We start from the raw sequence: 14,479 nt of genomic DNA on the forward strand, positions 1-14,479 counted from the left end.
TCCTTGTTCCTTGCATTGTACCCTAGGGTAGTGTTGACCTTACTGACTCAAGGACCAGTTGTGCACTGCAGCTCACCATCACAAAGAAAAGCAAGGCAGCAAATATTTCATATTCTTACCTCATGCAAAAATGTCTACGCAAGCCAAGAGGGAAGGGACTGGGTAGACCATGTCACATCATCAATAACCCTGGAGCAAGCCGGAAGCAGACACACTCCTCCCTTTCCTCTACCTTGTCCAGGCCAATGACAGAACTGTTGCTAAAATGGATTACCCTGCAGTGATCCTGCCCTAGGACACCATTTATAAACCTGGAAAGAAATCAGGACTGTATTCAATCGTGGACAATATTGAGAACACTATTTTCCTGGGGACAGCCCCCTAAAATTGGGGATTGTCTCCTGAAAAGAGGGAAATTTGGTCACCCTGCACTAGACTAGATTCCCCACACACATACATGTATTTTTCTTTTAAATACTTCCCTTCTCTAGATGTTTGCAGGCTGGTCATGTGATATGCAGGGACCTCCTTTTTGCCAGTTTTCAGTGTTGCTGTTCCTTGATGTAGAGAGTGGTGGCGACCCCTCAGGGTTCTTGGATTTGGATACACCTTAAGTGTTTTAGGATTAAATAGTGATTAATATTACTGTTCTGTATTCTTCCATCATTCCATCTTGGTGCTATACAAGTGATAAATAGAGGATTACAAATGTATACTGAAACCTTTGACCAGAATATACAGATTTTTTAGCAAAACCAGTATGAAAATAGCAAGATACAATAGAAGAGAGGTCTCAACGTGTACAAATGTACTTTCATGAGTGATAATGGTAGGGTAGGGCACAGAGGTGGCTCGTAATTCCCATTCAAGACACTAGTTCATCCTTTAGCCATGTCAAGGAAGGCTTAGTAGCTATTTGGCTTAAGTGTCAACTGTGCCCCTGCTAGGAGCAGCTCATCCTGGGTAAAGTTAAATTAGTAAACCACTTCTTAGATTGGCTGTCATGAGGAGAGCGATTACTGGTTTACTCTGTGGGTAGACTGGACTAGAACAACATGTAGCAGTAGGGCCTTATTTGTTTTGTATCCTATTAGGGAGGAAGTCTAGAGTAGTGGAAGGATCACATGTATTTTATGGGACTCCTTGTATCTCCCTGTTTTGGAATGCTGGACTCTGAGCTCCTTTGAGCAATGGGTCTCTTGTCTCTCCTCTAATGACAAATATCTCTTAAAAAAAACTGTTGTTTCTTTTCCACCTCTAGATGAGAATGTCTTCTGGAAATAGTGGGTCTGTTGATGCAAGACCTAAAGCATGTTGCATAGGGCTGGAACTGGTATTGGTTAAACCAGGATATGTCTCCCTACAGGGAGGGGAACCCTGTTCCTATGGTATGCTGTTAAGACAAGTTGATGCATTTGTGTCTAGGGATGGTTAAAGAGTGGAGGTGCTCTTACACTACATAACAATAAATCCCTCATATGTCAGGGGTGCCAAACCAGATGCTAACTTCTTTTGGAATAAAGTTATACCTCTTATCTGTGCTGTGGCACTTCAGTTTCCATTTTTGTTACATTACACTACAAGCCAAGAAGACCTTGGAGATCCTTTGGTGTGTAGAAACTGCCTGCCAGGGATCCAGATCTTTTACATCAAAACTTTAAGATATCAATACCTATGGGTTCAGCGCTATTTTTCCACTTTCCTCAATTACATATTCTAAGGACCTTGGCAACTATACTGTCAGTAGCATAATATCAGGAGGGCCACAGTGCTAAAAAAAAGATCTTTCACAATGACCCAGACAAAAATGGTACTGTATGTTTTTCCTGCAGGTTCCGAGTTTGGTAAGGAATAACAACCTAATTTTATTTATTTAAAAAATGTATATGTGGAAAATATTTGCTTTTACATAGAAGCAAAGATAGAGAAATAAAAAAAACATGAAATAAATGTCAAAATGCATATTTAAAATAGATTTTGCTTTTAGATTCATGAAACTGGCAAAATAAATCAGTCTGACCCCTGTATTACCTCAAGCAGATCAAAGATAAATAGCAGTAAACACATCAATGAATATTTAAGTCACCTGTATTACTTCCTCATTCAGCAGAAAATGCTCCATAAACTCCTTATCTTGGCATACAGTCTTGTTTTTTTTAATTGTTACTGGCTTAGTTGAAAATATCGAAGTGAACTTCTAAAAAGTTTGCTCAGTTGTGGTTTGGCAAAACTATTTAAAACCTTGCATACCTCCAAAATTCGAAAATACTGAACTGGTAGTCACAATGAAGCAAAAACTGTTAGCCCTTGTACACACAGTCGGACATTCTGACAACCAAATCCGTTGGATTTTGTCCGAAACTGTTGCATACACGCGGTCGGACAAAGTTGTCGGAAAATCCGATTGTACATAATGCGATGACGTTATTTCGTTACCACGGGACTACGTTCAGGCTAGTAGCCAATAGCTTTGGTCTAGGAATTTGATCTGAGCATGCGTGGCACTTTGTCCGTCTGAGTAGGCTACACATGATCGGAGTATGTCCGATCGGAGCATTTTGTCTGAAAATTTTACGGACAAGTTGGAAAACTTGGTCCCACAGAAACAGTCCGATGGAGACCACACACAGTCGGATTATCCGACAAAACGGTCCGATAGGACACATTCCGTCGGAATCTCCGACCGTGTGTACAAGGGCTTAGAAAAAACTAAATGTAGCTCAACCTTTCCTATGAAGCAGGTGATAACTCGCTGGACCAATAAAAAAGTATTTATTTGTATCAAAAATGAGGAAAAAATACATGTACAATGGTACCATACTAGACAAACTACACATAATAAAGTCCAATCCACCTCACAACTCCACATATAATCAACATCAATATCAATATTGTATAAGACCACAATGTGTGGGTATTGGATGCAAGAAAAATGGTCCTTGCTAATTCAATAAAGGTTAGGAGAAACAGAATCAATAGATGGGGTTGAAAACTTGTATGTTCATGAATTAGACCAGCTTTGGGAATCAATTGAGAATTATTTATATGCTAGTAACTGTATCCGGGAATCAATGTCCACACAGGTACTGTGGTAAAGGTATAATTCCAGCTGTTGTAACCACTATATATTTAGCAAAAGCCCAAGCATGTATTGCCAAACTTTGTGGTGGTGCAGAGGAGGTATGAGTATATATTCCCAGTGAAAGTAACTGGTTCTTGGAATTAGATGGAAATGGTATACATCAAGAGCTCTAGCTAGAAAACCTCCCTCTCGCTGTAAACAGATACAGATAGATGGCATATAGAAGCTTATCCGCATGTGCTGCACAGGGCCATCCCTAGGCCAGGTGATGTAGGTGCCGGTTTGGATAGAATTGTCAATCTCTCCAATAATTCAACAGTCCCAGATAAAAAAAGCAAAAATGTACTTGTCAATCATGTTGATGATGGAAAATCCTCTAATCCTAAATCAAGCACAGGTAGCAGGAGGATTGTACTTCTAGAAACCAGTGTATATACAATTTGGAAAGAACAGAAGCACAGGGAATTAACTTTTAACCTTAGTAGTGACTAACTATAATAACCATCAGGATATGTTATATGATTAGATAGTTGTAAATATTCCTTCACACAATTGCTCATAACCTAATACAATCTTCTTTCAATTGTAGGTTATTTTGCAGAACTATAACATTTGGTTGTCTTATCGGGTTTTAGCTGAGTATATATTCTATTATTTTTAACAGCCTCCGGAAGACTGCGTTTGAAAATAGGGTTTCTTTTAGGGTAGGTGAGCTGAGTTGTAGAAGCGATGATTGAAATAAATCTACACTGCTATGCTAAACAAATTCTCCTATTCACCCATGTAAAGCACACATATTTTTTTTTTTTTATCTTATTTTTTGACATGAAAATGCAGTTGACAACAAAGGTGGCCACAACATTTGGCCAACTGAAAAATTCTGAAAAAATCCCACCAATTACCACCACTGTGCCCCATCAAATGCAGCCACTGTGCCCATCAAATGCAGCCACTGTGCCCATCAATTGCCACCACTGTGCCCATCAAAATCAGCCAGTGTGCCATAGAAAATGCTGCCAATGTACCCCCCCCCCCCAAACTGTCTGCTCTTACCTGTCTCGGTGGGACAGCGCCTCGATGTCTTCTCCCGTCCTCTCTTTCCATCCTCTGCTATGATTGGACAACTGGCGTCCAATCACAGCACCTGTTGTTTCAGCCAATCAGGTGTCGGGTAACAGATCCAAGCAGCTGTTTGGCAGAGAGGTGGTTTAGTGTTAGGATGCAAATATTCATTTGCTGGGCACTTGCAGGTCACTCAGCTGTGTTAGAAAAGACAAATTGTTTATGCCTATTAGAGCCTATGACTCTAATCAGGTGCTTCAAAACCACCCCCGCCACTGTAATACCACCCGCCTACCCTGCACCCAAAAAGTGGCCGGACGCCTACATAGGGGGTGGCAGCAGCTGCCATAGATAGATTCATGCAATGCATGAATCTATCTATTGGTGCTAGAGGGGGGTTGCAGGAGAGAGGGAGTAGCGCCCTTAATGCACGGGCCACCACTTGTGGCAGGAGAGAGGGGGCAGCACCCGTGCGCCCTTAATGCACGGGCCGCCACTGGCTATCAAGCAGTTGGAGGAAGGACAGAAAGCCTTGGCTATTGGAATCACTGCAAATATTTAAAAAGAATCTCACAACAAAAGTAAAATTTTATGGATATGAAAGTATTGAAAGCAACAATTACTGCAGGAGAGACTTGAAACGTTTAGTAGAAAACCCCCGGGGTACATGGGCCTATGGATGTCAGAGTCTAGTGAGGTTCCTGCCCTTTAGAATCTAGGGGGTTTGTGCACTGTTAAAGGAGAAGTGTGGGAATTTAAATAAACACCCACTCCTACCTGCTGCAGCATCGGTCCTGAGAGCTGAGTGATCATGGGACTGCAGATCGCTCATTTCACAGTCTTCACTGAGCAGAGAGAGTCATGACTGTCAGTTAGGGGCTATCTGCTCCTCTAGTGTTCACTGGAGCACTGGGCAGGAGAGGGGGCAGGAGCGGCTAGTTCAGTGCCCTGAGTTGCTTAGCCAGCTGCCTGTAAGGCATCTGGACGGATCCCGACATTATTTTTAGGATCCCTTCCAAAGCCTGGAGCTGGTCTGTGACATTAGCCGACAGTAGGGTCTAGTCAACGGATTCTGGGTCACAGGAAAGCACAAGTAAGTACACTCCTGTGACCCACATGAGACGTATGGCCAAAAGAGCTTTGGCCATACTTCTCTGTTAACCTTGGTGCTTTAACCCACTTATTCTCTGTGTGTTTCTGCCTCCAAATAAGCCTACATCAAATATTTAATAACCTTAGCTAATTACTAACCCAAACCCTAGCTAAATATAATCTCTAACTCTATTTAATCACAGGCAGTCTAGTACTGGCACAATATGAATGTCCGGTATAGAATTGGTGTGCTGGGACTCCGACTCCATTCAACAACAATAATAGCATGTCTGTGAATTGGCCCTACATTCCACAGAGATGTACTGGCACTTTTCCTGGTACCAGTGTTATTAGAATTCAAGCAAGAATACAAGCATTGCTACTAGCAATGTTGGCAGCACAGCAGTAGCAGAAAGGGGTAGTAGAACAAAGGTTCCTAACAAGTGGCTATGTGCACCACCTGTGTGTCCATGTACACATGGGCATTTACAGGCAGGGGTGTTTAGAGGCAGAAAAAAAAACTACCACTGGTTCAGAGAGGAGCGTTTGGGCAGAGAAATGTGTGTAAACGCACATTCTAATGACAGGATAGATGCATATTCTAGCCAACAGAATGCATTAATGTCAAATGATCATAAACATGCGTAAATATGCTTAAACCCTTGTGAAAAATGCAGCTTTCACTGCGATATTGCATTGCTTTTCTCCTGTATGGAGAAAAGGAGTCCATAACTGCACATCGTGCATGAAGCCATATGCCACATACACACGACCGGATTTTTCGACAGCAACAGTCCGACCCAACGAATCCACCAGACAATTCGATTGTGTGTGGACTTCACCGGACCTTTGCTGTCTAAAAGTCAAACGGACGTCAGATTTAAAACATGTTTTAAATCTTTCTAACGAACTCGAGTACATCGAAAAATCCGTTTGTCTGTATGCTAGTCCGATGGGCGAAAACCGACGCTAGGGTAGATATTGGCTACTGGCTATAAACTTCCTTATTCTAGTCCGGTTGTACGTCATCTCGTTCAAATCTGTCGGACTTTGGTGTGCTTGTGTGTGGCCAAGTCTGTTCATTCGGGAAAGTCCGTCAGAGCTCTGCCAAAAGTCCGTTGGGAAGGCCGTCGGACCAAGTCCGTCGAAAAGTCCGGTCGTGTTTATGTGGTATTACAATTCCCTTATTTAATTTCCTCTCAAGGAGAACACCGTCTTTGTTCAGGCATCATCCAAGTTTAGTGTCTTCTTTCTGCACTGAGATGCTGGCTCAGTGGTGACAAAATCATGTAAATACTGGTGTCTGTGCAATTCTTGGACATGTTCTAAAATGTCTGATACAGATCAGCTCCTGCTGCAGTCTTTTACTTTGTGACAAGCTACAAACGTTACAATATTGCAGTCTAATCACTGGGGGGGCTGGGGGGGGAGACAGGGGAAATACCCCCCCCCCCCCCCTGCCTGCAGCAGATTGATAAAAATCCCCCCGGCCTTGGAAAAGACACTTGACCGGAGCACAAGGACAGCTTTTTAATTACAAAAGGTGCAGCTTTAAAAAAAATATATAATCTTGCTGGTTATATGTTGTGCAGATTTAAAACTGAAAGGTCCATATTACCTGCTCAAAACACATTGTTCAGACTTTGTATTTATGGGTAGAAAGCCAGTTTTGAGTGGTTGTCCTTCAAAAAGAAAGATTTTTGGTATGATAGCCTTGGATTGGCAAATGTAGGCAGTTCTAGTCATTCCTATGGGTCCGTATGACGTTATACCTTAAGATCACAGGTCTTTTTTTTTTTTGCTGTATGTAAAATGGTACTCAATAGTATGAAAGTATGTACAGCATTCACCAAGTGTAGTACTGCGGGTTGTCTGGAAGAGGGCAGTGTTTACTCTCATATTTTCAGGATAATCAGCTTCGATTTTAGTTAACATCATGTTAGAAAATGTCATTGCTTCAGATGTGCTGCTGAAATAGAAGACCAAATCAAACAAGAGGGCAAGTTTTGTTTTCTGCAACTTGTTTTGTATGTGCAAAATGTCTCTGCCATTATATCATGTATTTGTTTATGTCTTGTTTATTCAAAGGTAAATATTCTTGAGTGTTATGCGTTTAGGAAATTTCTGGTTAGAATTGTGTATATCTGTAAGGTGTGCGTTTGAGAAGCAGATAATTCCATGATCTGTAAACATCTGTAGACTGATCACTGAGTAGGATTTATCCACCTCTACAACAACACGATCTGTCTGATAGACATTGCTGATTGGAAACTAAAAGGTTGGATGTGCTCACCAAACACGCCAGCCATCTATCCTGTTTATATATAATCATTTTCTATTTAACCACCTTCAGTCAGTCTCCATAGTTACTCTTACATCCCCCTGCCTGCCCACTTCAGACAGAGTTCATAGTTCTTACATCTCTCTACCTGCACATCACCCTTAGACACTCTCTCTAGCGACTCCTACATCTTTCTATCTGCCCACGGCCTTCAGACATTTTCTATGGCCCCTCTTATATCCCCATGCCAGCCCACCACCTTCAGTCTCCACCGCTGTTCTTCCATCTCCCTGCCCAACTGTTACTTTCAAAGAGCCTCTACCAAAGGCCACCTAGTTTGTCATTCTAAACCAGCGTCACTGCCACTTACAGGGAAGATGCCCTCTTTGCTTTTCATTCTACAGCCGCTTTGCATCTCCTGCCTACCCACTATTTTCAGTTTGGACCTTCAGTGGTCACCAAAGAAGGTGGCATTGAGATTACAGGGAAGGCAAAAACACCCTTTTAAATAAGAAAATTCAAGGGGGAATAGCAAGATCTCTTCAAGCTGAAATGTGTTGCAGCTCAGGTACCCTAAAGTTGCCAATATGCAAAAATTTTGGCCAATTTGTGATGAACCGGCTGAAATTCAGTTGGCCTGGGTGGCCCCATCAGCCTCCTCCTGCCTGACATCCTTTGGTTGATATATAAAAAAAGTAAAGTGGAAAATGTATGCCTGAATAGCAACTGCATCGTCAGATGTAGCTTCTGTTTGGGTATTCTGACAGACAAACTTTTTTCGTTGGGCCTGTAGGCTCAACAACAACAAAAAAATCGAAGTGTGTATGGCCAGCCTTGCACTCTTACAATCCAGTCTTTTTTATTTTTTTCATTTTTGGAAATGCCTTTTCTTTCTACCTTTGATGGTGTGTCTCACTGCTACTGACCAAAAGGAGGGAGCAGTGGTGTCATGAATCTTCTATCTCAGCCTACAGCAGTGGAAGATTGGAACTTGAAGTTTGGTACAAGCTGTGATGTCACCAGGAAAGACGATCTGATCTGGCACCTACTGCAGTGCCCAGTGGATCTGTGACTAAAACCTTTAAAAAATGTTATACTATTCAGAAATGGTTTACTTTTCTCCTGTGCCAGCACTGCAACTAGCTAAATGTATGCAGCTTGGCTTGCCCTCTGCAGTTCTTTACTTGCTCTTTGCTAGAGTAAAGCCCCATACACACTATCAGATTTTCTGCTGAGTTTTTCCTTCAGATTTACCAAAACCGTGTAGTGTAAGGGCCTGCCTGATTGCATACACATTGAAACTCCTAAGGTTTGACCTCATATTATAGGGTTTTGTAAATCTGAAGGAAAAACTCAGCAGAAAATCTGATAGTGTGTATGGGGCTTTAGTGTGTTGCAGTGAATGGTCAATATTAGCAAAATACCTTGCTGCATTTTATTCCTGACAACTAAGAATAATATTATGTAAGATTGGGCAAATGATGTATAATGTTGGAAGTGTTTTCATAATGATAATCAGTTAAATGCAATCGTAACTTGGGATCATTATTGTTGGCCATGTGCACAGGTCTTGGGGCACTAGATAGGTGAACCTAACAAAGTGTTCTCTGAGTTTATATATCAACTGATGAATTTCCTCAAGCATATCAACCCAAATGGTATGTTTTGTAGCTACCACACTGCTAAAGGTGCTTTGATTGGCGGTTGTTGAGAAGTATTAGTTTTAGGTGCTCTTGATTCTTTCTAGCTATGACATTCTGTTCATCAATCTCTCAGCATTTCACTTCTTTTATTCGAGGGTCAGTCCAATCCACCTAGAAATTATATCTCAATAATAGGAGAAGCTTGGTGGCCTGGGTCACCCATTGTTTTCTTATATTCCTTTCCTCCAGTACCAACATCTGCTTGTAATAGTTTTTGACGGGACTCCTGCCCACCTTAGAGCATGCCCCAACTAAACTTAGGATGTTTCCATTGCTTGGGTTCTTTATGACTCAAATAAACTACAATTCAGCTTTTCCATACAAAACAATTGCTAAGATACCTGTGACAGATGTTATGTGACAGAATGAAGGTTTTACTATTGCAATATTGAAAAATGTTAAGATAACAGTGTTTGTGTGTGTGTATATATATTATATATATATTTATATTTACATCAACTATCCAGAACATTATGACCATCAACAGGTAAAGTCAATAACATTGATTATATTGTTACAATGCAATAGCATCTGAAAGCGGGTGCAATATATAGTATTAGGCAACAAGTGAACCTGTTGTACCAAAGTTGATGTGTTGAAAGCAGAAAAAATGCACAAGCGTAATGATTTGAGCAACATTGACAAGGGACAAATTGTAATAACTAGACGACTAGGTCAGTGCAACTCCAAAACTGCAACTCTTGTGGGTTGTTCCCTGTCTGCAGTGGTCAGGGCCTACCAAAAGTAGTTCAACAAAGGAAAATTGGTGAACCAGTGACAAGGTCATGAGCAGCCAAGCACGTTGATGCATGCGGGGAGAGGAGGCTAAGCTGCATAGTCCAATCCAAAAGAAGAGCTACTGTAGCTCAAATTGCTAAAAAAGTTCATACTAGTTCGAATAGAAAAGTGTCAAAACATACAGTGCAGTTTGTTGTGTATGGGGCTGTGTAATCGCAGACCGGTCAGGGTGACCATGCTGACCAGTGTCCACATGTTCACAGCCAAAAGCACCTACAATGGACACAGGAGCAGCAAAACTGGACCACAGAGCAATGGAAGAAGATGGCTGGGTCTGTTGAATTCAACAAGGGTTTAAAGGAACACAACAATGAGTTTAAAGTGTTGGCTTTGCCTCCAATTTCTCCAGCTCTCAATCTAATAATCAAGCATCTGATGAATGTGATGGAAAAAACAAGTCTGATCCATGGTGGTCCCACCTTGCATCTTACAGGACTTAAAGGACCTGCTACTAACAGCATACCACAGCATACCTTCAGAGGTCTTGTGAAGTTGGTGCCTCGACAGGTTATGGTGGGTGGTCATAATGTTATGGCATATACACAGTATATACATACATATATCCAGGGGTCAAGTCCTGGGGAAAAAAGTGTGGGAACTCCCACCCAAGATTCACTCCTGCACAAAAAAAAGAAAAAAAATAGGACATCGGGGCACATCAAGGCACGGGGCACATCAGGGCACGGGGCATATCAGGGCATGGGACACATCAGGCCACATGGCACATCAGGGCACATTATGGGGCACATCAGGGCACATTATGGGGCACGGGGCACATCAGGGCACGGGGCACATTATGGCACATTATGGGGCACATTGGGGCACATAGCACATCAGGACACATTATGGGGCACATAGCACATCAGGGCACATAGCACATAAGGGCATGGGGCACATCAGGGCATGGGGCACATCAGGGCATGGGGCACATCAGGCCACATGGCACATCAGGGTATGGGGGAAACATTGGCACATTATGGCACATCAGGGCACATTATGGCACATTATGGGGCACATAAGGGTGCGGGCACATCAGGCCACATGGCACATCAGGGCATGGGGCACATCAGGGAACATTATGGCACATTATGGGGCACATAGCACATAAGGGGGCACATCGGGGCATGGGGCACATCAGGCCACATGGCTCATCAGGGCATGGGGAAACGTTGGCACATGGGGGCACATTATGGCACATCAGGGCACATTATGGGTCATATAGCACATCAGGGCACATTATAGCACATCAGGGAACATTATGGGGCACATAGCACATCAGGGCACATTATGGCACATTATGGGGCACATAGCACATCAGGGCACATAAGGGCACGGGGCACATCAGGGCACATGGCACATCAGGGCATGGGGCACATCAGGGCACATTATGGGGCACAGTGGGGCAAATAGGACATCAGGGCAGGGGGCACATTACGGCATGGGGCACATCAGGGCACATAATGGGGCACATAGGACATCAGGGCAGGGGGCACATTACGGCCCATAATGGGGCACATAGGACATCAGGGCAGGGGGCACATTATGGCATGGGGCACATAGCACACCAGGGGGCACATTATAGGGCACATCGCCATCTTACTAGCCAGTATGCAGAGTAGCGCAGGAAGCGTTTGGTTGTAGTAAGTTCTCCCTCACTTCACTTAGCGCTGTTCGCTCCCCAGTGGCCCCTCCTCTCTTCTCGTCTATCCCCATTGGCTTGTGTCATCATCTGGGATAGACCATAGACGAGAAGAGAGGAGGGGCCGCCGGGGAGCGAACAGCACTGTGTGAAGTGAGGGAGAACTTACTACAGCCAAACACTTCCTGCACTACTCTGCATACATCTCATTTGGGCGGCTCTAGTCCTGCAAAGGGAACGGCGTTCCCGCTGTGAAAATAGGGCAGGGACGCCGTTCCCACGCGTTCCCGCAGGACTCGAGCCCTGCATATATCATCTTTTTTCAGGACCACACAGTTTGTAAATATTCTATGCAATATATAGATTAAAAAAACACAACACACCTAAACAGAATTCACTTTTTTTGCTTTGATTAGTGTTACACCACTATCTTTACTGTAGATAAAAAAAGTATAATTCTTTTTCTGTAATTGCGTTCTGTCACAGAACAAAGCCTCCACTATCATTGTTCCTTTTACCAAGTGTGTGTGCAAATGCACATGCATACCCATGGGTTTGTGTGTGAAGACAACACAGAATCCGGAAGCCTTTACTATTACTATCACAATTTGTTCTTTCGCTTCACTGGTTACTGGGTGGTCATCAACATTTGCTTGTGTTCCTGTGGCCTGTTGGCCTATTCCTTCTAACTTTTAGCTTGGCTTATCCTGGCGTGTTCCTGATTTTACTTGAGCAATATGTTCATTTGGCTGCAGACATATTTATGTAAAAGTACACAAACAGCTTTCGCAATGAAGATTACTTTTAGGATTATTGCAAGTTACCGAAAGCCTGACATGAAATATAATGTATGTTGTAATACGTTATGCTGTATGGTTATACATGAAGCATGTTTTATACTTGCTGAAAGTGGACCTCCACCCTAAAGTAAGTGTCATGTTGCTGCATTCTCTTCCTCCCTCTCTCAAAATTGGATATACATGTATCTTTCTTTAGTTTTGCCATTTATTTGTGCTGCAAAGCAGCACGTTCACAGTTCTCACCTAAGTGAGAATGGCACTTGTGTCCCCCCGAGCGTGCAGACATGTGCCGCACAGCTTTGGGGCCTGTGTGAGCTCTGTGGCACATCTGCACATGCACAGATTTCTCTGAGCATTTTTGCATGTGTAGATTTGCACAAAGATGGCTATTGGGAACTCCCACAAGTGTGATGTCTTTGCTCATGCATGGGAAATCTCCTGTGGGCTCTGCCAGGACCCAGAGCTTGGCCAGAGCAGAGCTTTTTGGCACATTTTCACATGAACCATAACGGCTACGTTAGAGGAAAGGGCGGCGCCACCAAAGAAGGAACTGAAGTTCCTTTTCAAGTACTGTACTTAAACTGGAGCTGAACTCAAAAAGGCAAAGGTTTTCTATTGTATAGAGAACATCTACAAATTTGAATTGCACCTAAAAATGACTCTGAAATAGTGTTTTTTGCCTGTAATTCCAGCTAAATAAAGAGCAAATGACTTGTTGTGCCTACACCCTTACAGCTGAAAATCTGCAGTGTGACATTTAAAGTGGTTGTAAACATCAGTCGTGACATCTGAGCAAAGCACATACAAAGCTCTAAAGCCCCGTACACACGAGAGGACTTATGTCCGACAGACTTCCGAAGGAGTTCTGCCGGAGTTCCGACAGAGTTCTGAAGGACTTTTCGGCTGAGCGGACTTGGCCACACACAATCACACTAAACTCAGACGGATTCGAATGTGATGACGTACGACTGGACTCGAATAAGGAAGTTCATAGCCAGTAGCCAATAGCTGCCCTAGCGTCGATTTTAGTCCGTCGGAATAGCATACACACGAGCGAATTTTTCGAAGGGACCGGGTCCGGCGGAGTTCCGTCGTAAAAATTTGAAGCATGTTCCATATTCTAAAGTCCGTCAGACTTTGGTGAATCAAAAGTCCGTTGCAGCCCACACACGATCGAATAGTCTGACGGAATCAGTCCTTCGGACTTTGGATGTTGAAAAGTCCGCTCGTGTGTACGGGGCATTAGTGTCATTTCTCTCTTGTGCTTTATTCCTCTGTTATCAGCATGAGTCACTTCTGAGAAGTTTTCTTGACACATGAGATAAAGTTCAGTCGGGGAGTAGAGCTCAGCATGTAGCTTGTCTATTCACAACACAGTTCTTCTGCTATGTGAAGTGTGGGGGGGGGGGGGGGGGATTTTAACACAATTATGCCATTTGGAAGAGGTGTAGGGAAGAGTGGGCTGCAGATAAACAAGTAAAATCTATGTAGGGAGATTTGTTTCATCTCTGTGTATCATCTGAGGCTGTTCACTTCACTAGGTATATGTGAGGGTTTACGGGCACTTAAGCGATTGCTGCCTCTGACTGCCAGTGTCAGGAAATTTGGAGTGAGATTTACTGTTGCCTCATTATTGCTGCTCACTGTTCTGCCTGCTGAAGAGAAAACTGTACCTGAAGAGATGCAGACAAGCATCTTTCTGTTCCTGCTTCACTCCTTCTGTTGATCTTTGCTTTTAACCTCTCCTGATTTTTTTTTTTTTACAATTTCTTCATCAGTCAGGAGACCACTAGTCATTATAGGGTCAGCTTTTAAAGTAGGAAGCAGATCCCTGCCTCTGCCAAGATGAGGGCCTTTAACACCAGCATGGTGCTGAACAAATGATGGCAAGTTACCAATGGGGAAAACATCAGCTTCATGAAGACCACAGACAATCCTGTCCTTTGCCTTATTTTGGGGCCAGCATCCACAGTTTAGGTTTAAATACAATAGACAGACCACATTTTTTCTAGAGATTTCTCT

Source organism: Lithobates pipiens, unplaced genomic scaffold (genome assembly GCF_037356315.1).
Source record: "Lithobates pipiens isolate NorthernLeopardFrog02 unplaced genomic scaffold, aLitPip1_a1.2 Scaffold_19, whole genome shotgun sequence".
NCBI classification, from domain to species: Eukaryota; Metazoa; Chordata; class Amphibia; order Anura; family Ranidae; genus Lithobates; species Lithobates pipiens.